The following is a 21509-nucleotide window of genomic DNA, read 5'->3' as shown; positions in this document are numbered from 1 at the left end:
GCACAGTCTGCTCTTCACGATTCTCGATGGGCAGACCTCGCTGTTTTTTAGATTGCCAACGCTTTTTCACTGGATTTTGAGAGACCTGAATTGCATGGTGAGAGTGGAGTATATACCTGCATGCAGCCACCTGATTGGCTGCTTTGTTTAACAAATACCGAGGGCCTGCTGAGCTGTGAGGCGAAGTCGGGCCCGGCATTAAAGGCCCGCTTTTAAGGCCCCCTGTCCTTACCCTGTCCTTGCCCGGGAATTGCCTCCACTTGCCTGCTGTGCTAACAGCTGCCACCCGCAGCCTGCGTGCACACTGTGGCGCCTTTGCTGTCTCCTCAGGTATGTGACACGCACTTTCAAAACTATCTTCTACTTTGGACACAACACTCTGATGCAGCCTGTCTTGGTATCCATATTACTCGCGCAAAATCTCTCAATTAATACACCTTTCCTTCTCCCTCGAGCATATATCGTACTGCGTCTGCCTTGGTACGGGCCTTTGCAGCTGCCTGCTTTATTGCCTCCTTCTCTGCGATTTCCTGGAATATTACCGAAACAACCAAAATTCTGAACATTGTCCACCCGCTCACTAACATTGGCCGTTATGCCGAATTGCAACTCACTTCAATCTTCTTGACAATACACTGTTTACTTTCACTGATTGGTTCTACTCCGTGAGGAATGCCAATTTGGGCCTGCAATTATTAAAACAATTACAGTGCTGTTACTGACTGTTCTGGGGCCACCAGATGTTCCTTTCCTACACTGTGTTAACTGGTGCACCAGTCACCCAATTTAATTCTGCATCTATTGTTGATAGCTACAATCACAATCTTTAATGCGGCTTTCATGTTGTGATCCCTACCGTTTTATCACTGCTACGGTTTATATGACTACTGCATTATTAGTAAACCTTATTTTGCTTCTGCAGTTATCTAAACCATTTGTTTTCTGTGCTATATGTTACTGTATTTAAACATTAGTACACTGCTGTTGTCTTTACGCTATCCTTACTGTCATACTGGCCTTCTAATCTCATAATGCAACTTCCTACGTATGCACCTCATCACCATTAACGTTATATTCTGCCTATATGTAAGTCCCTCTTCTGTACTCTGACATAGTTCACTGTAACATTAGGTGAGCGTCTCAAGTATATACCTACTATGTCGTTCATATATACACTGATGCAGCTCCCCACAACAAGTGGTGAGCTTTCCTAAGAATGTAGCCTATGCTAGTATGTCCCGCATATGTACTGGGCCATGCATTCAAGAGGCTACGAATTTAGGACATGCACGGTGCAAATGCATCTTGGAATTTGCAGTATGTATAAAAAGGTTGTGGAGTACCTTTGAATCGCACTAGAGCAGAACAAGTGAGCTGCCATGCCTGCATGTTTGGTTTTGCTGGTGAGGACACTGTTACAACATGGTAAAGTATTTGATGTGTACTTGGAAATGGTGATGTAGTGGGGAAACTGGGTGCTGGGTTTGCATACTGTTTTGGCAGTGGCACTACAGTTTAGGAAGTGGGGACAGCTAACGTATGTGAATGAAAGTGTGCAGGGGTGCAGGAGAGAGTGTTTTCTTTCTACTTTATGGTAAGTGGTGATGTTTGCTGCTGTGTAAGTACATGGCGGTGGGCAGGTTGGGTAGTAGTGCTGGTGGTAGTGCTGTGTATGTGGATAGCTGAAGTTGGTCACATGGTCATATGCATGGTGCAATTATGTAGCACTGATAGTGTTGAAGGTGTACACTGTTGGTTGCATGGCCGAAGGCTGCAGGCCATAGGCCATGTACTCAAGAGGCTAGGACTGTAGGACACACACATCACTAATGCATTTTATTATCTTTTTAAATCCACAGACCCAGTACAAACTATCTTACTTAGAGTACTGGAAAGGGTTAATAGTTATCCCTTTTTGTCTGTCTCTCATGGAACATTATTTCGTTCCCCTTTCTTTAGGATTTTGCTGTTGGCAGTGGTATCTACCATATCTTTCCTACTGCGGTCTATGTAAATAGCCTTGGTACTTTTTTAGGCTACCTTAGTAGCCTCAAACTTAAATCCGCAGGACCCCATTTACTTTTATTTGGTTCCAGCTGGGTTTATTCACCATTTCTTTTTGTAAAGGTATTCCTCGTGTTTTACTCTGTCCGCCAAACCAGGTTTGGTTCCTTTGTTCACCGTCCTTTGGTGGGCTTCTGCACAGAAGCCCTCCTTAGGCGCCTGAGAGTCTGGGGGACAAGATGTGAGGGAGGGGTTTTAGGCCCCCTGCAGAGGGTTCCCTTGGAAACCCAAGTTGCACTCTGGTTTGATTGGCTAGGTGACTGTCCTGCCAGGATAGCCACCTTACTGTGTGATTGACAGCCATGCTTTGTTAATGGGGGAAAACTGCATAAAAAGCAGGTCTCTGGGAATAGGAAGGCAGAGTCGCCACTGGATCGAGAGAAATGAAGAGAAGCTGAAAGAAGAGTTCCACTAACACGACTGAGCCTCCCAGTGAAGCCCTGCTGCGGTTCCAAATCTCCAAACTTCGACGAAAGAGAAGGTCTGCAAGGAATCTTCTTCCCTTGAGCTGGTGGGACCAACCAGTTCACCAAACACCAAGCAAGGCCTCCCTCCCCTGGTCGAATTTGCTGTACATTGCTGCAGTGAACCAGATAGCCAGGAGGCTCGGACCCTGTTTGGGTTTTAAGGAGCGCACCTTTTATTTGTTGCTTTGCTCTGCTGCTGGTGCTGCTGGTTTCTTCTCTGGGCAGTGCAGGACCCTCCAGTCTTCCTACTTCGTGTCAGTCCAAGAGTCGCTTCATGAACCATGAGCCTGCAAGACATGTCAGGAACTTTTGCCTCAGCTACAGCCTCCATTTAAGGTACTGTTCTAACCCGGTTGTTCATTCCGTCCAACCGTAGTGAAAGTGTTTGAAATCTTTCACCAATCCGACGGCTTGTCCTTCTCTACTCTTTTACATAACTTTTCTTCCAACCAACTTTGTTTCAAACTCTTGGCAAAGACTTAACTGCAAACTACTGTGAACTGTGTGATCCTCTGCAAAACCTCTTTACCATTAAAATTGGCCCAGGCCTATAGATGTGATTCCTCCTTGTAGCAGGCCTTTTCTAGATTGCCCTGCCTACTTATTTGTTGGTGCTGCTTAATTTTGTATAACCTTGTCTTTCCCTCCCTTTTAAATTGCTGAGTGCCATTTTGTTCACACTTCATTTCGAGCTTAATTGTCCAGAATTGATCAGGTGTTGTGTAGTATATTGAAAGTGTGATTTTTCTGCTGCTTTACTTAGTGAATTGTTTTACAACGGATGTGTAAATAAATGTATAGTATTTTGCTCAGAAATCTTGAGTAAATGTTTGTTTGAATGATAGTAATTGCTGTCCTGTTGATACTGCTCACTTTTTTCTTGAGATAAATCTGGCTGCTCAGCCATCGCTACCACTTTACTGTTTAGTACAGGCTTGTACCAAAGGTGAATTTGTACTTGCACTTGTAGTCTTAATTGTGTGTGGTGTTCCCAAAGGGTACTGCATATAATTCTGCCTAACAGTGCCATTATGTAGAGGTGAGACTGTTGAAGGCCTAGAATGTTGGGTGCATGGCCGAAGGCTGTAGGCCGTAAGCCATGCACTCAAGAGGCTAGGGCTTTAGGACAGACACAGTAGTTATGCATTTTGGAATTTGCAGCACATAGAGGGTGGTGACCTGTAAAAAAAAGGATGAGGAGCACATTTGAAATGCAATAGAGCAGAACAAGTGAGATGCCATGCCTGCATGTTTGGTTTTGCTGGTGAAGACACTGTTACAACAGTATTTGATGTGTACTTGGAGATGGTGATGTGAAAAGTGAAGGTCTACACTGTTAGGTGCATGGCCAAAGGCCGTAGGCCATAGGCTATGCACTCAAGAGCCTAGGACTCTAGGTCACACATGGCACTAATGCATTTCGGAATGTGCAGCAGTTACATGCTGGTGAATGCATGGTGCCATTATGTAGACTGTTGGGTGCCATGCACTCAAGAGGCTAGGACTTTAGGACAGACATGGTACTAATTAATTTGCAGCAGGTGATTGATGACCTGTAAAAAAAGGGTGTGGAGCACATTTGAAATCCAATAGAGCAGAACAAGTGAGCTGCCATACCTGCATGTTTGATTTTGCTGGTGAGGATACTGTTACAGCATGGTAAAGTATTTGATGTGTACTTGGAGATGGTGATGTGAAAAGGGATGCAGTGTGGAAACTGGGTGCTCGGTTTGCATACTGTTATGGCAGTGGTACTAGAGTTTAGGAATGGAAGTGGGGACGGCTAAAGTATGTGAATGAAAGTGCACAGGGGTGCAGGGAGAGTTTTTTCTTTCTACATTGTGCTAAGAGGTGCAATTTGCTGCTGTATAGGTACATGGCAGTGGGCAGGTTGGGTAGTAGTGATGGTGGTAGTGCTGTGTATGTGGATAGGTGAAGTTGGTCACATGGTCAAAAGGATGGTGCAATTTTGTAGCACTGATAGTGTTGAAGGTGTACACTGTTTTGTGCATGGCCGAAGGTCGTAGGCCATAGGCAATGCACTACAGAGGCTGGGACTGTAGGACACACACAGCACTAATGCATTTTGGAATGTGCAGCAGTTACAGGCTGGTGAATGGATGGTGCCATTATGTAGAAGTGAGGCTGTTGAAGGCGTAGACTGTTGGGTGCAAGGCCGAAGGCCGTAGGCCATGCACTCAAGAGGCTAGAACAGTACGTAGAGGGTGGTGACCTGTAAAAAAAGGGTGTGGAGAACATTTGAAACGCAATATAGCAGAACACGTGAGCTGCCATGCCTGCATGTTTGGTTTCGCTGGTCAAGACACTGTTACAACATGGTTAAGTATTTGATGTGTACTTGAAGATGGTGATGTGAAAAGTGATGCAGTGTGGAACCGGTTGCTGGGTTTGCATACTGTTACGATGGCAGAGGATATGGTAGAAGTGCACCTTAATTGTGATTGGTAACTATGCTGTGTGATGAATTGTGGCAATAGGGCCAATGTTGTGCAACAGTTGTGGTTAGGTTGGTCGTGATACATCATTTGTGAATGGGTCTGCGGAGGGTTGGTGGAGGCTGCGGTATGTTTGTGCATTTTGGTTATATCAACCTGTTTTAGTGAATGGGTGCAATGCAGAAGTTATGTATGTGATTGGTGGATGCGTGTGCAGGTCACCTGTTTACGGCCACCTCTGTATGTGCTAAGGTTGGTGGCAGGTACAGTGTAGAAGGGGAATGCATTGTACATGAAATAGGTTGGGTGGGAGCGCGGGAGGCTGTGTCATGCGGATGGAATGCAGTACTTGGGCACATGGTGCCATGCATAGGTTAAGGAAGCTGGGTTCGGCTTGTGGAAGAATTATAATATTAGCTGCATGGACAAAGGTCATAGACCATAAGGCATGCAGTGAGCAGTGTAGGCCTTTACCATATCTACCGCAATAAAGCAAATGTGGGTACATCTGGTGCAGGGTGCTGCTTGCATAGTATGTGTGTGCACATGAATTGCAGTAGGCTACTGTTGCAAACTAAATGTGGCTACTTAGGCAGTGGCACTATAGTTTGGGAACAGAAATGGGAATTGCCATAATACATGAATGAAAGTGCACAGGGGTGTAGGAGAGAGTGTTTTCTTTCTACATTATGGTAAGTGGTGCAAATTGTTGCTCTATACGTCCATGGCAGTGCGCAGGCTGGGCAGTAGTGCTGCTGGTACTGCTGTGTATGTGGATAGGCAAAGTTGGTGAAATAGTGAAATGGATGATGCTATTACGTAGCAGTGACAGTCCTGAAGGCCTACACTGTTGGGTGCATGGCTGAAGGCCATAGGCCATGCACTGAAGAGGTTTGAACTTTAGGACACACACATTAGTAAGGCATTTTAGATTCTGCAGCATGCAGAGGGTTGTGACCTGTAAATAATGGGTGTGGAGCACATTTTAGATGCAATAGAGCAGGACAAGTGAGCTGCCATGACTGCTTGTATGGTTTTGCTGGTGAGGACACTTTTACAACATGGTCAAGTTTTTGATGTGTACTTGGAGATGGTGTTGTGATAAGTGATGCAGTGTATCCACTGGGTGCTGGGCTTGCATACTGTCACTATGGAGTTGCAGTGGCTGGGTTAAAGGTGTAGCCTATTGGGTGTATGGCCGAAGGTGGTAGGTTGGAGGCCATGGATTGAAGAGCCTAGGACTTGGGGAAACCCACATCACTAATGCAATGTTGACTGTGCATCTGGTAGATGGTGATGAGCGGCAAAGAATGGTTGTGCAGTACGTCGCAGATGACATAGGGCAGTACAAATGAGCTGGCAGGTGTGTATGTTTGGTTACACAGGTGAGGTGGATGGTAGAATATGGTCAAGTTTGGATGTGTGATTGGAGATGGTGCAAAGAAAAGCCACGCAGTGTGCCCACTTTGTGCAGTGTGTGCCTATTGGCAGTTGGCACAGGGTATGGTTGAAGTGCAGCTTATATGGGTTCTTTACTATGATGTGTGCAGAATTGTTGAGCTAGGGCAAATATTGTGACAATGTTGTGGTTAGCTTTCTAGTGAAACAATTCTTTCTGCATGGTAATGGGTAGGGGTGATGGAGGCTATAGTATGTTTGTGGATGGTGGTAATTGTGACCTGTTTTCGTCAATGGGTGCTTTATGAAGTGAAGGAGTTGGATTGAAGTGCTGCTATGCATGTTACGTTTGTGTACTATGTTAGCTGTGTATATGGCCGTATGCATGCATTCATGGTGTTGTTGTGGGTGTGCACAAGGGTTGCGTGTTGTGTGCATGGAAAAATGTGTTGTGAATGCAGAAATAGGGCATTCTGTAGTAAAGGTTCCTGGTGGAGGGGCTTTGGAAGCAAAGGGAACATGTTCTCAGAGTCTTCTCAGAGTGTTGAAGGGGACATATGGAGTTGTGTACAGAAATGATAGTGTGCAATGCGGAGTTTGGTGCAGGTGTTTTAGAACATTTGATAGCTGTTAATAGTATCCAGTAAGGGACTGTTGGAGAAATCGAGTGCAAAGGGAAGAAGTATTGTGTCTGCTTTACTGGGGCATGACCTTAGCTGTAGCTGGGAAAGCGCACGTGCCACATCATGGCTTCCTTGGAAAAATGGAGTGAAAAGGGAAGAAGTATTGGGTGTGATTTACTGGGGCGTGGCCCTAGCTGTAGCTGGGAAAGTGCACATGCTACATCATGGCTTTATGAGCATGGCACATTCAGAAATGCAACTGTGGGAATTCGCCAATGAGGATTGGCGGTTTGTGGTTTAACTGAGGGGGCGGTGACATATTTACCGAAAGGTAGATGTATTGAGGTTGCTGGACATGAAGAGACAACGAGTGCTTGGTGATACCTTTATGCATGATATGTCAGTTGTCCACAGCTAGAGGTTGAGAGATGTTGGATAAACAGAAGCTAGTGTGACTTTCTGTCCAGTGTTGGGATGATGTGCATGGACTATGACAGCATTAATAACCAGCAAGAGTTCCAATGGTTCCAGGGAAATGGCATTTGTTTTATTTCCATTGGCAATGCGGATGTATTTGCCACTGTGCACGAAGTTTTTCATACACTACTATAGAAATGTAAGATAACGGTTAATCTTCAATGGAGAAAAATGTCAGGAGGAGAAGGAAACAGACAGTGAGCAAAAGACAGAAGAAGAAGAAATAAAAATGCATGATTGCACGTATATAATAAGAACATGACAAAATGGAAAAAAAAATATGTGTTTGTGGGGACTCCTCCTCGCGTCATCCAGCGAGAATTAACGAGCGCGAAGAGCGTCAAGAGAACATAGCGCCAGAACTCGGCGGGAAGATGACCAAGGAAATCAGCCCTGGCCCTCCTCCTGAGAAGGAGCTTAATAAGTGATAGGTCCCACCTGACAGAGGCCCAGCCAGCAGAGCGTAATACCAAGACTGAGGACAGCTTCCTTGCTGCTCTTGCTGGCTAAGTGTTTCTCATTCCATGACACCTTGGATGCAGTGAATTTACCTGGATCATTAGACAGCACAACAGTGAGTACGGACCCCAGCCCTGCTCTGGATCATACCCAACCCCCCACATTGTTATTGTGTTGGTGTCAAAATAAACACCCACTGAAACCATACAGCATCCTGTCATCCTTCTAGGCCACCACAGTGGTTTTACACACCATCCTAAAGACACAATCCCCACCCCTAACACCCTCTCAACCCCCACAGCCCCTTCTAGTGTATAGCATGGTAATGCCACACAATCCGCGGTACTGTGAGGATTCAACGTGGCACATCCAGTTGTTTTTAGGATGGCAGTTATAGCATTGCCACTGAGGAGGCAAAGAAATTGGGCAATGTGCTTACTGGTTGTGGTGTGTACAAAAAGACTGTGAGAGAAGGTTTGTTTGTACACATAAACGTAGGAGGCTATGGTGAAAGTGTTCATGGTAAGGGGCATGCATCATGTGTGTATGCATGGACTGAACACACTTGAGTAACATTGCTACTATACATTCCCTGCTGCTTTTGTGGGATCCCTTTTCTGACATTTGTAGTACATACATTACAATGGAAGACCATATTGTGAAGTGTATAAAGTATGTGGCAGCCATGATGTTGTTATGCATGCAGTGTGAGCATTATATCATACAATTTGCTATGGTACTTTCTGCCGTTTGTATTGTGCATACATACAAGTGTGTGAAGGCGCGCCGAGGAAAGGGACGCAGAATTGAGGCCATACAGACATATCGATTCCTCTAGGCCAGCTGACATTGACTGCGCGGAAGTGAATGGGAAGGGGTAGGGCAAAGTGCAGTATATGGCAACAATAAGAAACAGAAATACATGCACGGCCGGTGCTGGCAAATGGAAGGATAAGGGTTGACATAAAGTTATGTGTGCACTGTTAGGGTTCTAGAAAGCAGTCTGCAAGTGCAGGGGTTGGCTGAAAGCTAGTGCAGGGGTGGAAGTGTAGGGAAGGAGGTGGAATGGGACACTGATAGGATTGGTAAGAAACCAGTGCCTAATACTTTTTAGCCAGGAAGTCAGCAGAGGACAGGAGCGGAAAAAGAAGAAGTACGTGGAAAGGTTTGCAGGTGCTTTGAGTGCCTACCATTATTCTCCTCAAGGTGCAGGGAGACAGAGAGTGTTTTGTACAGGGAGGCTGCAGCAGAAGAAAGACATGTACCATCATCTGATTGCATGTACAAGCAACTGACCCGGATAACGTAGGAGGCTGATGAGGGAAATGGTGGAGCAAGCAAATATGTATGACGTGAGAGTGTAAGGTATTGAGGTCCCAGGGACCAGATGTCATTCTGCATAATACACAGGGCTTTTATTTTATTGTTCACAGTTAGTGGGAGGTAGTGTACACATTTGACTAAAGTAGAGATAGGATACCTGCCGTGCAGGTGAAGGACAAGTTGTACACTCTTTTAGGCATGAGTTTGTACGGACAGAAAGTGGAGGTGGGCACATTTAAAAAGAGCCTGTGGCAACAGTGCAGCTTACAAAGCACCACACCTGTGCAGGCACTGACCTTTTGGAAAGTGCCTGTAGCTTGTTAAAATACATTCAGTGGTGCATTTAGTGCCTTATTTTTATAAGTTATGTAGTAGGTGGGTTAGTTGTGAACACATTTGGTATCAATGTGGGAAGGCAAGAATAGATTTAAGGATTAGCTAATATAGTGTATTATATGGGTAAATAAAAACGTTGGAAGCATATACCAACAAATTGCCACTTCATGGTGGCAGATGGGAGGAACATTAGTATGCTTTTTAAAGACATAGTGGACGCTTCTAAGCAGATATCATGCACACAGGTACTTCTAACAGAGTTGTCCACACACTGCTAAACAAATGTCCATCAGTTTCTTTTGTGGTGATGGGTGCTTATGTGCATGAATGTGTTTGTATAATTACTGCAATGTTTCACTGAAGTTTTAACTGGAAGTGCTACCCAATAACAGCACATGTGCAGCCTAATGCTGTAACGGTACATATAAACTGTTGTGGAGAAGTGACATTGTAGGATGCTGAAGTCTCGGAGGCCATTGGTGGATGTGTGTGTCAGTACTTATAAATACCTAATCGGGGCATGGTGGGAAGAGGATAGTGGAAAGGAAAGAAGGACTATTAATGAATTGTTGGGGTGCAGCTCTAAAGGTACTTTGCGAGGAGCATGTGCTATATTCTGTGCCTTTGAACATGCTGCCCAATGGAAATGCGATTGTTGCAATTGTCCAATGAAGTGCTTAGATTGTGCATCACAGGAGAAGGTAGCCATATTTTGTTTACTTCCTGTGTGTAGTGAGGCGGGCAGAGATGGCGAAACGCAAAGTTTTCATAGTGGGTGATCGCTTTGTGCTCGATCTGTTCCAGTATGCTGCTGAAAAAGGTCTTAATAGCAATTTGAATTTGGACGAAGTGGAGACTTTGTGGTGAGGTGTCCCTGTCCGTAGTTTCCACCATTTGTTTGAAGAATGTTGGCGAGTGTACTGTACATGTAGTGATAGTGCATTATGGAGCGTTGCTTTTGGGTTCAATAGCTTGTGCAAGTGTGTACCCTCAACTGAAAAAGATGATGAAGAAGTGAAGCACATGTTTGCCACTGCAAAGGTGATTTTCGCATGTATACCACCAAGTCCAGTATATACCTATTCTAATGAATGTTGTTGGAAGCCAGAGGTGGGAAGGCATCTTATCAACAGAAGTATGTACAACTTTTTGCGTGCTGCTAGGATGTATTCCTGTAAGAATAAGAACATTGGTCATCGATATCTGCACCTTCTCAATGGAAATGGCATTTCATTGTCGCAAAGTGGAAATGACATTTGGTTTTCAAATTTACAGGCTGCAGTGAAGATGCTATTGTAAGAATGTGAGGCACAGAGCAACAAATAACAACCATTATAAAAGCCGAAAAAGGAGTTGTTACTGTGGAAGTTGTTTAAATTTCTTTTTTCTTTTTTTTTCAAAGGCCACCACTACAAAGGACATCCCCTACCTTGGTTGACATTTATTCCCCTACTCCTGAGCATGAATACCTGCAAAAAACACAGACATCGCCACAGTTGCAGGGCTGTAAGTGCAACATATGGCGATTTAGCAAATGCACATATTCTGTTTGGGATTGTAGAGGACACAGGATTGCTTAATAAGCTTTGTGGGTGTGCAATGCACGTCCTGAATGTGCTATACGATATATTTGTTCACCTTAATGCAGAGTGTGAGCTTATGGCTGTGTGTTGTACGCGCCACAGCGTATGCACTGTGGGTGATTTGCACATTCATTACTTGACAGTGAATGAAAAGTGCGTCTGATGGGAGTTGTGTGCAGTGTATCATGTGGGTTTGTATGCGTGTGGAGCACCTACACTTAAGTGATTGCTTTTGATTTCTTTGTGTGACACTTTGGTGATGCTAGATTCAGACAACATTATTGTTGTTGATTGTGTAGGGAGAAATGCACACCATGTAACACCATGTTTAGTGGTGTTTGTGCTGAGGGAGGCAATGATTCAGTTTCCAATCTCCTGCATAATTTTGTTTCCCAATATGTAGCCACTCATGTAGAGACGTTCATTTTCATTTGGTGCGGAGTGTATTTGTGTCTTTTTACAGCTCCTGCCATTGTCCTACTAAACAAATTGGAATCTATCTTTTACCAGCACGAGCATTTTTCCCCCACAAATAGCGTTATTTTTCCTATTACTGCATTTTCATTTTTTGCCCACTATACACTCATGGCTTTGGTGCCCTTTTTTGGAAGTACACGAAAAAAAATTCTCACTGCTGTTGCGCACTTGTGCCCTTAAAAACGCACTGCAATGCGCACAACTATCTCGTTCATCGGGTACCTCTTTCTGCCTGTTTCCAATGCAGTGTTTTCCACACACCACCGTTCCTTCCAATTAGCAAACAATTGTGTGGCAGGTATACAATGCGCATCACACTTACTCCCTTCATTGCCACTTACTTTGTGACACTCTAAAAGGAGCTTTCTGCAATAATCACATACACAAATCATTCCTAAAGGGACGTTAAGATACAGGTGCGCTATTACAAACATAGCATAATTTCTTTACAGTATGCTAAAGCAAAATTATGTTCACAGTGCCGTAATAAAAACCTATGAAATTCACTAAGAAAAAACGTTGTTGATGAGACGTTATGGTTAAGTTGCACTACTACAAACCTTTTGCCTTTTGTTAGGAAAGATTTCGTTATTGTAGGGAACTTTCCTTCCATGTGGCAACCCCTAAACTTTTTGCTATTGTTTTCAACCTGTTTTCTTGACTTTGCCAGAGAAGTGCAGCCTTCTGCCGTACTCCTCTGGGCTTTCGCTCCTTTCTTACGGGGAAACTGACATGCCCTTAAGACAGTCAGTACCGGGGAACGCTGTTTCCCGTAGTTTCTTTTATCGTGTCGCCATTTTAGTGCAACACGACACAAGAGGGCACTGTAAGCTAAGTTACAGCTCTCTTGGGTCTCTAGCCTTCTACAGACCCTAGACACTCTTGTAGGATGGTTTTTGGATCGGTGCAAGTCATTCAGGGACTGGGCTGGTGGCAGCGATCATTTGGTTTATTTTGAGCTCCTTTTGCCGTTCTGAGCACCTTTTTGCCGCGAACACAAAAGGGTGGCCCGGCTACCCAAAATGGCCGGACCACGAGGCTCCTTTGTCTCGTCCACTGTCCGTCTTGCTCCCTTCACCTTCCCCCGGGTCAGGCGACCCGGGGCCTTCCTTATTTGGGCATGTAGTTTCCCGCGAAACACGGTTGCTTTCGCGGGCTTCTACATGTCGTTTGAGTGCCCCCAGGATGTGGGCTGGGCTGTCTGGTCCCAATACACATCCTGGGTGCCAGAGAGTCTAGGGTGGTGTGAATGCCTGGGACCACCGTGGTCCGTGATTGGTCCACGTATGGTATGTGTGTTGATGAGCGGATCTCCCATTGGCTCCCCTCCGTTTTGGCGCGAAGGGAACCGTGGATAAGAGGGAGCTGGAAACACCACTACCAGGTCGATCTCCTGAGTTCTTACGAACCCAGGGATACAGGAGCCAAGTATCCTGCGAACACGAGGCTGGACCGAGGAATCGCTGGTGACCCCCTGAAGAACTTCTGCTCCTCATTGCTGTCGTCCGGTGAAGCCCTTTCCACCTAAGATCGAACAAGAAGGCCTGTACTGGCGCTTCGACCTATTGGAATAGCAGGACCAGCTATTCCCGGCACCTTCATCAACTCCTGCCGTAAGCCTTCGGAAGTGTCTCTGGGCCATCCAGTTGACTGACCAGCTTACTAAGGAGTCCTGCTCTGTAATCGCCGACAGGTTGGGTGGTATTCTGAGTCCGGGGCACGCTCACACGCTTCGTTTGCTTAGCAACCCTAAGCTAGAGGTGAACGGTGCTCGTTTGGCTTGAATACACCCGGCCGTTCCGTTGCCCTGCCGTGGCGACAAAACTGTGCAGGATTCTTCGATCGGGACGTCTTTTTACTCTGCACGACGACGAGACGTTCCCTGCTCTTCAGAACCTGCCAGAAGCTGCATCTATCGAGGAGAAGCTCGGGCCTGCTTGCTTCGGGGACCGGTGAGTAGATTAGCTAGGATCTGGTCGCCCTCCTGCAGTGCCCCTTGCTTTTCCCCGCTGTAAATACAGCTCCCCTTGTCCGTACTCGCGCCCTACTTCTGCCTCACAGTGGAGGCTGCGCTAGAGTCGCGGACCGTGTTCTCCTTCATTAGGGCACCCTACAGAGCTATCCAACGTCCTCCGAAGAGCTTCACCTTCTGCCCATTGGCACCGGCGTGTGCAGGTACTTTTGAGCGCTAGGCTCCACTCTTCGTAGGGATTGGACTACCATCTAGTTAGGGGCCTCAGAAGGCGGACATATCACACGCATTGGTTCGCACTGCCTGTTTTCCTTCCCCTGCAGGTGGATAACATATTTCGTGCTGCTAATGCTGTGAAACTGTGTATTCTGTATATATATTGGGTGGATAGTGTATGTGTTGGTTTAATATCGTTGTATATTGCTGCTTTTACTGTGGTTATTAGTTTCAAGGCCTTATAATAAATGTGTATCTATTTTTGATATAAACAACTGTTTGGAGTAGTTTGTAAGCGCTCTTGCTTTGTGTGCTCATTGCGGGCTTTCAGTCACCCTCACCCCTCTTGAGACCTAGTCTTGACCGCCGCGATCGCTACCTTGATTGGTCTGGCTTGTCCAGAGGTTACCCTGTTCCAAGTAATTAGGTTGGCCTTCTGAACTTCTGCACCACCAGGACAGAGTTCAGAAATCCGTCTTAACAAATTGGTGTACAGCGGTGGGATACGACTGAAGGTATCCAGTGTTGCGCACGAGCTAAGGCGTTTTCAGGTTATTCCAACCAGGACACGCAGTAAAGTATTGAATATAACGTTAAAAAGGCCATAGTCCTATCAACAGTATGGAAACGAATACTTTATTAACCTTAAATGCTTCGAAATCTGAAACATTGAAGAAGATGTGTGCGGAGAGAGGGGTTTCCTCTCAAGGCACTAAATTGGAAATGATCCAGAGAATCGTGGCGTGGCAAGAAGCGCAGCTTGACGCTATAACTTCCGAGGACAGTGCAGAAGGTGGTGGGGCTGCTCTCACTGGCAGAACCGACGGTTCTGCCGCTGCACTGATCCATCACGACCACGAGGACAGGGACGATGTAATGTCTAACGTTTCCTCTGCCAGTGTTGATGGGGAGGCTATGCTTGAATTCAAGAAGCAAGAGCTGCGGTTTAGGCAGCAGGAGCTTGAATTTAGCATAGCCAAACTGAAAATCGACCAGGCAGAAAAACAAAAAGACAGGGATCACCAGTTGGAACTGGCCAAGCTTCAGTTCGCAAATGGGTCCAAGGGTCCTGGACATGGTTCTGGGGCTTCCTCTCATCCACGGTTTCCAAAAGATCTGCTCAGTGTGTATGAGGAACGAAATGACATTATGGACTGGTTAAATGCGTTTGAGTATGCATGCGAGGTTCAAGAGGTTGATAATGCGGATAAGATTGCATGGTTACTCAGCAGACTGCCCCATTCTGGTTGCAGTGCCATTATGGAAATGTCGAAGGCTGAGCGCGCTGATTTTGCAATGTTGAAGCAGACTCTCATTTTAAAGTTTGGGAAGACTCCGACCCAATATTTGAAAAGGTTTAGAGAGTATAAGAAAAAGGAAGGTGGTACTTGGGTGTCGTATGTAGCTGAGTCCCTGAAAAACTTGACTGGCTGGGTTGAAGGTTATAAGGTTTCTACCTTCGAAGGCATGATCAATCTGGTCATGCTGGAACACATTTTTGCTTCTTCTTCCCCGGAGCTTAAGCAGCATTTGGCCGATTCGAAGGAGATAGATCCTAAGAAGCTGGCCATTGCAGCAGACTTATGGGTGTCACATCGAGTGTCCCATAAGGACAAAACTCATCCTGATAAGCAGGAGGAAGGGAAAAAGTACAAGGATGTGGTGGGTGGGGAATCTGCTAAATCTTCTTCCCAAAAGGGCCACAAAAAGAAAAATAAGGGTAAGCCATACGAGAACTCACAGGGTAGCGGAGGTTCGCCTCCGAAACAGAACTCTGGTTATAATAAGCCTCCCTACGTAAACAGACCCAATGGGGCTTGTTTTTCTTGTGGAGCAACTGACCATGTGAAGGGGGATCCCCGTTGTAAGGTTAGACCTTTGGGGGTCCACTCCGCTAATCTGGCCTTCTCCTCCTACGAGGAAGAAGAGATTACAGGAGCATCCTTCTCCTCAGACTCATTTCCCAGCGGAATAGAGGCTGAGGTAGTTTTAGTGTCCCTGGGTTCCTGGGAGCCTAAAGTCGCAGAGGCTTATGCTAGGATTCCGGATAATACCAAGCACTACTTTAAAGACAGTGTGCTGATCAATGGAGTGGATACTCCAGCTCTTAGGGATAGTGGGTGCAGTCGAACTGTAGTGGATTCTACCTTGGTAGACTCAGAGGAAGTTGCCAGAGCTCCTCTGATGCCCACTAAGTTGGCTGACGGCCCCCTCCGTATGTTTCCCGTGATCCCTGTTAATCTAACTTTAAATGGTACAGCTGTCAGGATTCCAGTGAGCATTCAGAGAAACGTCCCGGGAAAGGTCTTGTTGGGCAATGATCTCAGAGCTCTAGGGCTCGTAGGAGACACTGCCGAAAGACCCTACACACGGTCTCAAGCACGGGCAGCATTGGCCAAGTCCAATACGCCGCCCCAGCCGAAGGGGAAACCCAAGGCGAAAGGAGTCAACAAGTCCCGACGGGGGAAAGAGAATATTCCCCCGAGCTCGCCTACCACTGCGGTGGAGGGAGTTGGTCAATCGCCCGAGCCTGACGAGGAGGTGGCGTTGCCTGAAGTGTTCGACCCCAACGACCATCCTGAACTAAAAGACTTGTTAGTTGAAGGAGGTCCTGATAGGGACGACTTCAGTAAGGGCCAACGTGAGTGCCCATCTCTGGAAGGCCTAAGGAGACAGGCCTGCTCCCAGCTTGAGGGTGAACCTCCTGGGATGCATAGGATTTACCAGGAAGGTGGACTCCTGTATAGTGAGCCCACAGAGTCTACAGAAGGAGACCATAGGAGGTTGGTGGTTCCCCTTGCTGTTAGGCCCTTCCTCCTGCAGTTGGCGCATGAAGTTCCCCTTGCTGGTCACCTCGGTATGAGGAAGACCAAGCAAAGGTTATCCATGCACTTCTACTGGCCCAAGATGGGGGAGCAAGTAGAAAGTCACTGCAGGAGTTGTGCCGCCTGCCAGTTGTCTGGTAAGGTTGGTGCGACAATCCAAGCTCCGTTGGTACCGCTCCCAGTGGTGGGGGTACCATTTGAAAGGGTAGGGATCGACATGGTTGGTCCCCTTGACCCGCAAACATCCTCAGGCAATAGGTTTATCCTGGTGCTGGTCGACCATGCAACCAGGTATCCTGAGGCCGTCCCATTTACCACTGTAACTGCCAAGCCAGTTGCAGAAGCTTTACTCGGCATGTTTACTAGGGTTGGCTTCCCTAAAGAAGTTGTGCCGGATGATGGCAGCAACTTTATGTCGAAGTATAGGCAGGCTATGTGGAAAGAATGTGGGGTCACCTACAGGTTCTCTTCTGCATACCGCCCCCAGACCGATGGTCTGGGGGGGCGTCTTAACAGGACGTTAAAAAGCATGATTGGGGCTCTGGAGGAGCCTCAGAGAAGAAAATGGGATCTTCTTGTTTCATGCTTGCTGTTTGCCTACCGAGAGGTACCACAGGAGGGTGTTGGCTTCAGCCCCTTCGAACTTCTGTTCGGTCATCCCGTACGGGGACCCTTAGCCATCGTCAAGGAGGGATGGGAGATGCCCACTCCCCCTGTTACTACCAATGTAGTTGATTATGTGCTAGGGCTCAGAAAACGGATGGTACTTCTGATGGGCTTGGCTAGTGCTAAATTGAAGGCAGGGCAAGCGCTGGTGAAACATTGGTACGACCAGAAAGCTTCCCTCATCAACTTTACACATGGCCAGCAAGTCCTGATCGTGAATCCCATAAGGCCTCGAGCTTTACAGGACAAATGGTCAGGCCCTTACCCAGTGGTGGAGCCCCTGGGTGAGGTTAGCTATTCAGTGGACCTTGGAAGGCCTGGACAGGCTCTAAAAGTGTTTCACGTGAATAGGCTGAAGGCTTTCGGCCCAAGCGTCGAAATCGCAGCACTGCTATTGGCTTCAGACTTTGAGGAAGAGGAGTCTGAACCTCTCCCCGACCTGTTCCCAAGCAGTCCTTCAGTTAGCTCTTTTGAGGGTGTCCCAGTGGCCCCTCACCAAAATGGACAAGGCTCAGTGGTTTACCTTGGACATGAAGTAGGTGGAGGGAGGAGGCAGCCTCTACTCAGTCAGGTACAAGCAGTACAAGACTGGCCTACCCCCACTACGCAAACCCAAGTGAGAGCCTTCTTAGGACTCACGGGGTATTATCGCAATTTTGTGGCAGACTATGGTACCATAGCTGCTCCTCTGACTGCCCTCACAACTCCGAAGAAACCCAAGAAGGTAACTTGGACCGACGAGTGTGAGAAGGCCTTCAATGGCTTAAAAGACTCCTTGTGCCAGGCCCCTGTGCTCAGGGCCCCTGATTATCAAAGACCTTTTATCGTGCAGACGGATGCCTCTGACACTGGGATAGGAGCTGTACTATCACAAGTAGATGAGAAGGGTAAGGAACACCCTATCGGTTTTATTAGTCGCCAGCATAAGGACAGAGAGCTCAGATGGTCCACGGTAGAGAAAGAATGTTTCTCTGTTGTGTGGGCCCTAAGGAAGCTGCGGCCCTACCTCTATGGGACCCACTTCACTGTGCAGACTGACCATAAGCCGTTAAAGTGGCTAATGAACATGAAGGGGGAGAATCCAAAGTTGCTTAGGTGGTCCATAAGTCTACAAGGCTTCGACTTCACTATTGAGCATAGGCCAGGTGTCCAACATAGCAATGCTGATGGGTTGTCCAGAATGTTTTACCGACCTGAAAAAGAGACTCATCCAGGGGTGGATTAGTTCCCCCTGTCCATAGTCTGGGAGGGGCGAGTGTTAGGAAAGATTTCGTTATTGTAGGGAACTTTCCTTCGATGTGGCAACCCCTAAACTTTTTGCTATTGTTTTCAACCTGTTTTCTTGACTTTGCCAGAGAAGTGCAGCCTTCTGCCGTACTCCTCTGGGCTTTCGCTCCTTTCTTACGGGGAAACTGACATGCCCTTAAGACAGTCAGTACCGGGGAACGCTGTTTCCCGTAGTTTCTTTTATCGTGTCGCCATTTTAGTGCAACACGACACAAGAGGGCACTGTAAGCTAAGTTACAGCTCTCTTGGGTCTCTAGCCTTCTACAGACCCTAGACACTCTTGTAGGATGGTTTTTGGATCGGTGCAAGTCATTCAGGGACTGGGCTGGTGGCAGCGATCATTTGGTTTATTTTGAGCTCCTTTTGCCGTTCTGAGCACCTTTTTGCCGCGAACACAAAAGGGTGGCCCGGCTACCCAAAATGGCCGGACCACGAGGCTCCTTTGTCTCGTCCACTGTCCGTCTTGCTCCCTTCACCTTCCCCCGGGTCAGGCGACCCGGGGCCTTCCTTATTTGGGCATGTAGTTTCCAGCGAAACACGGTTGCTTTCGCGGGCTTCTACATGTCGTTTGAGTGCCCCCAGGATGTGGGCTGGGCTGTCTGGTCCCAATACACATCCTGGGTGCCAGAGAGTCTAGGGTGGTGTGAATGCCTGGGACCACCGTGGTCCGTGATTGGTCCACGTATGGTATGTGTGTTGATGAGCGGATCTCCCATTGGCTCCCCTCCGTTTTGGCGCGAAGGGAACCGTGGATAAGAGGGAGCTGGAAACACCACTACCAGGTCGATCTCCTGAGTTCTTACGAACCCAGGGATACAGGAGCCAAGTATCCTGCGAACACGAGGCTGGACCGAGGAATCGCTGGTGACCCCCTGAAGAACTTCTGCTCCTCATTGCTGTCGTCCGGTGAAGCCCTTTCCACCTAAGATCGAACAAGAAGGCCTGTACTGGCGCTTCGACCTATTGGAATAGCAGGACCAGCTATTCCCGGCACCTTCATCAACTCCTGCCGTAAGCCTTCGGAAGTGTCTCTGGGCCATCCAGTTGACTGACCAGCTTACTAAGGAGTCCTGCTCTGTAATCGCCGACAGGTTGGGTGGTATTCTGAGTCCGGGGCACGCTCACACGCTTCGTTTGCTTAGCAACCCTAAGCTAGAGGTGAACGGTGCTCGTTTGGCTTGAATACACCCGGCCGTTCCGTTGCCCTGCCGTGGCGACAAAACTGTGCAGGATTCTTCGATCGGGACGTCTTTTTACTCTGCACGACGACGAGACGTTCCCTGCTCTTCAGAACCTGCCAGAAGCTGCATCTATCGAGGAGAAGCTCGGGCCTGCTTGCTTCGGGGACCGGTGAGTAGATTAGCTAGGATCTGGTCGCCCTCCTGCAGTGCCCCTTGCTTTTCCCCGCTGTAAATACAGCTCCCCTTGTCCGTACTCGCGCCCTACTTCTGCCTCACAGTGGAGGCTGCGCTAGAGTCGCGGACCGTGTTCTCCTTCATTAGGGCACCCTACAGAGCTATCCAACGTCCTCCGAAGAGCTTCACCGGCGTGTGCAGGTACTTTTGAGCGCTAGGCTCCACTCTTCGTAGGGATTGGACTACCATCTAGTTAGGGGCCTCAGAAGGCGGACATATCACACGCATTGGTTCGCACTGCCTGTTTTCCTTCCCCTGCAGGTGGATAACATATTTCGTGCTGCTAATGCTGTGAAACTGTGTATTCTGTATATATATTGGGTGGATAGTGTATGTGTTGGTTTAATATCGTTGTATATTGCTGCTTTTACTGTGGTTATTAGTTTCAAGGCCTTATAATAAATGTGTATCTATTTTTGATATAAACAACTGTTTGGAGTAGTTTGTAAGCGCTCTTGCTTTGTGTGCTCATTGCGGGCTTTCAGTCACCCTCACCCCTCTTGAGACCTAGTCTTGACCGCCGCGATCGCTACCTTGATTGGTCTGGCTTGTCCAGAGGTTACCCTGTTCCAAGTAATTAGGTTGGCCTTCTGAACTTCTGCACCACCAGGACAGAGTTCAGAAATCCGTCTTAACACCTTTCCTGAAAAAAACTACCCTAAAGCAACTTTCTCCTTACAGTGCCCTACTAAAAACCTATGAAATTCACTAGCAAAAATGTTGTTAAAAGGACGTTATGGATAAGTTGCTCTACTAAACACCTTTTTCCTTTACTGCAAAAAACGACCCTAAAACAACGTTATGGTTAAAGTGCCCTACAAAAAACCTATGAAACTCAATGGAAAACATTGCTACGGGGACATTATGGTTAAAGGTAAAACCTAAAAGTCCAGAAATTGGTAACGTATGGTATGGTATGCAATCATAACTCGCACTACCAATGTGCACTGCAAGTACTAACACCCATGACATCAAAGATGACATCACAAATGTCATTGATGACATCACTGATGACATCACATGTGTATTTTGTTGTAATGAAAAGTATCCAGAAAGGAATTGTCTTTGTTATGTTGTCATAAAACTATCAGAGATCACGGGGACAAATATCATTACATAAGTAGGTAATCAGACAAGGCATTGCTATAAACAGTATTGCATTACACATTTCTTTCCATTACAAGACCGAACTCATGAGCAAATGTAAGGAGTGTGTGCAGCATGCATCATACATGTACAATATCCAATTTCTTCCCATTTTGCATAGTGAATTGATGCATGCTTTCCTCTTAGACTTTTATGAACTGTTAAACAGTAGCTACAAATCCCTCAGTTACTACATAAATGTACTACTGCACACAAAACTTGGAGTGACCACTACCTCCTCTCCTCTCATCTCTCTCTCTCTCTCTTCCCCCAAGCCAAGCCTATCCCAACACTGCCACCTACCTTCCTGGACATCCGG

The sequence above is a fragment of the Ambystoma mexicanum genome, chromosome 5p (assembly GCF_040938575.1).
Source record: "Ambystoma mexicanum isolate Mex_15411 chromosome 5p, UKY_AmexF1_1, whole genome shotgun sequence".
Classification (NCBI taxonomy): domain Eukaryota; kingdom Metazoa; phylum Chordata; class Amphibia; order Caudata; family Ambystomatidae; genus Ambystoma; species Ambystoma mexicanum.
The sequence above is the reverse complement of the archived record's forward strand: the minus strand, read 5'-3'. Positions refer to the sequence as shown.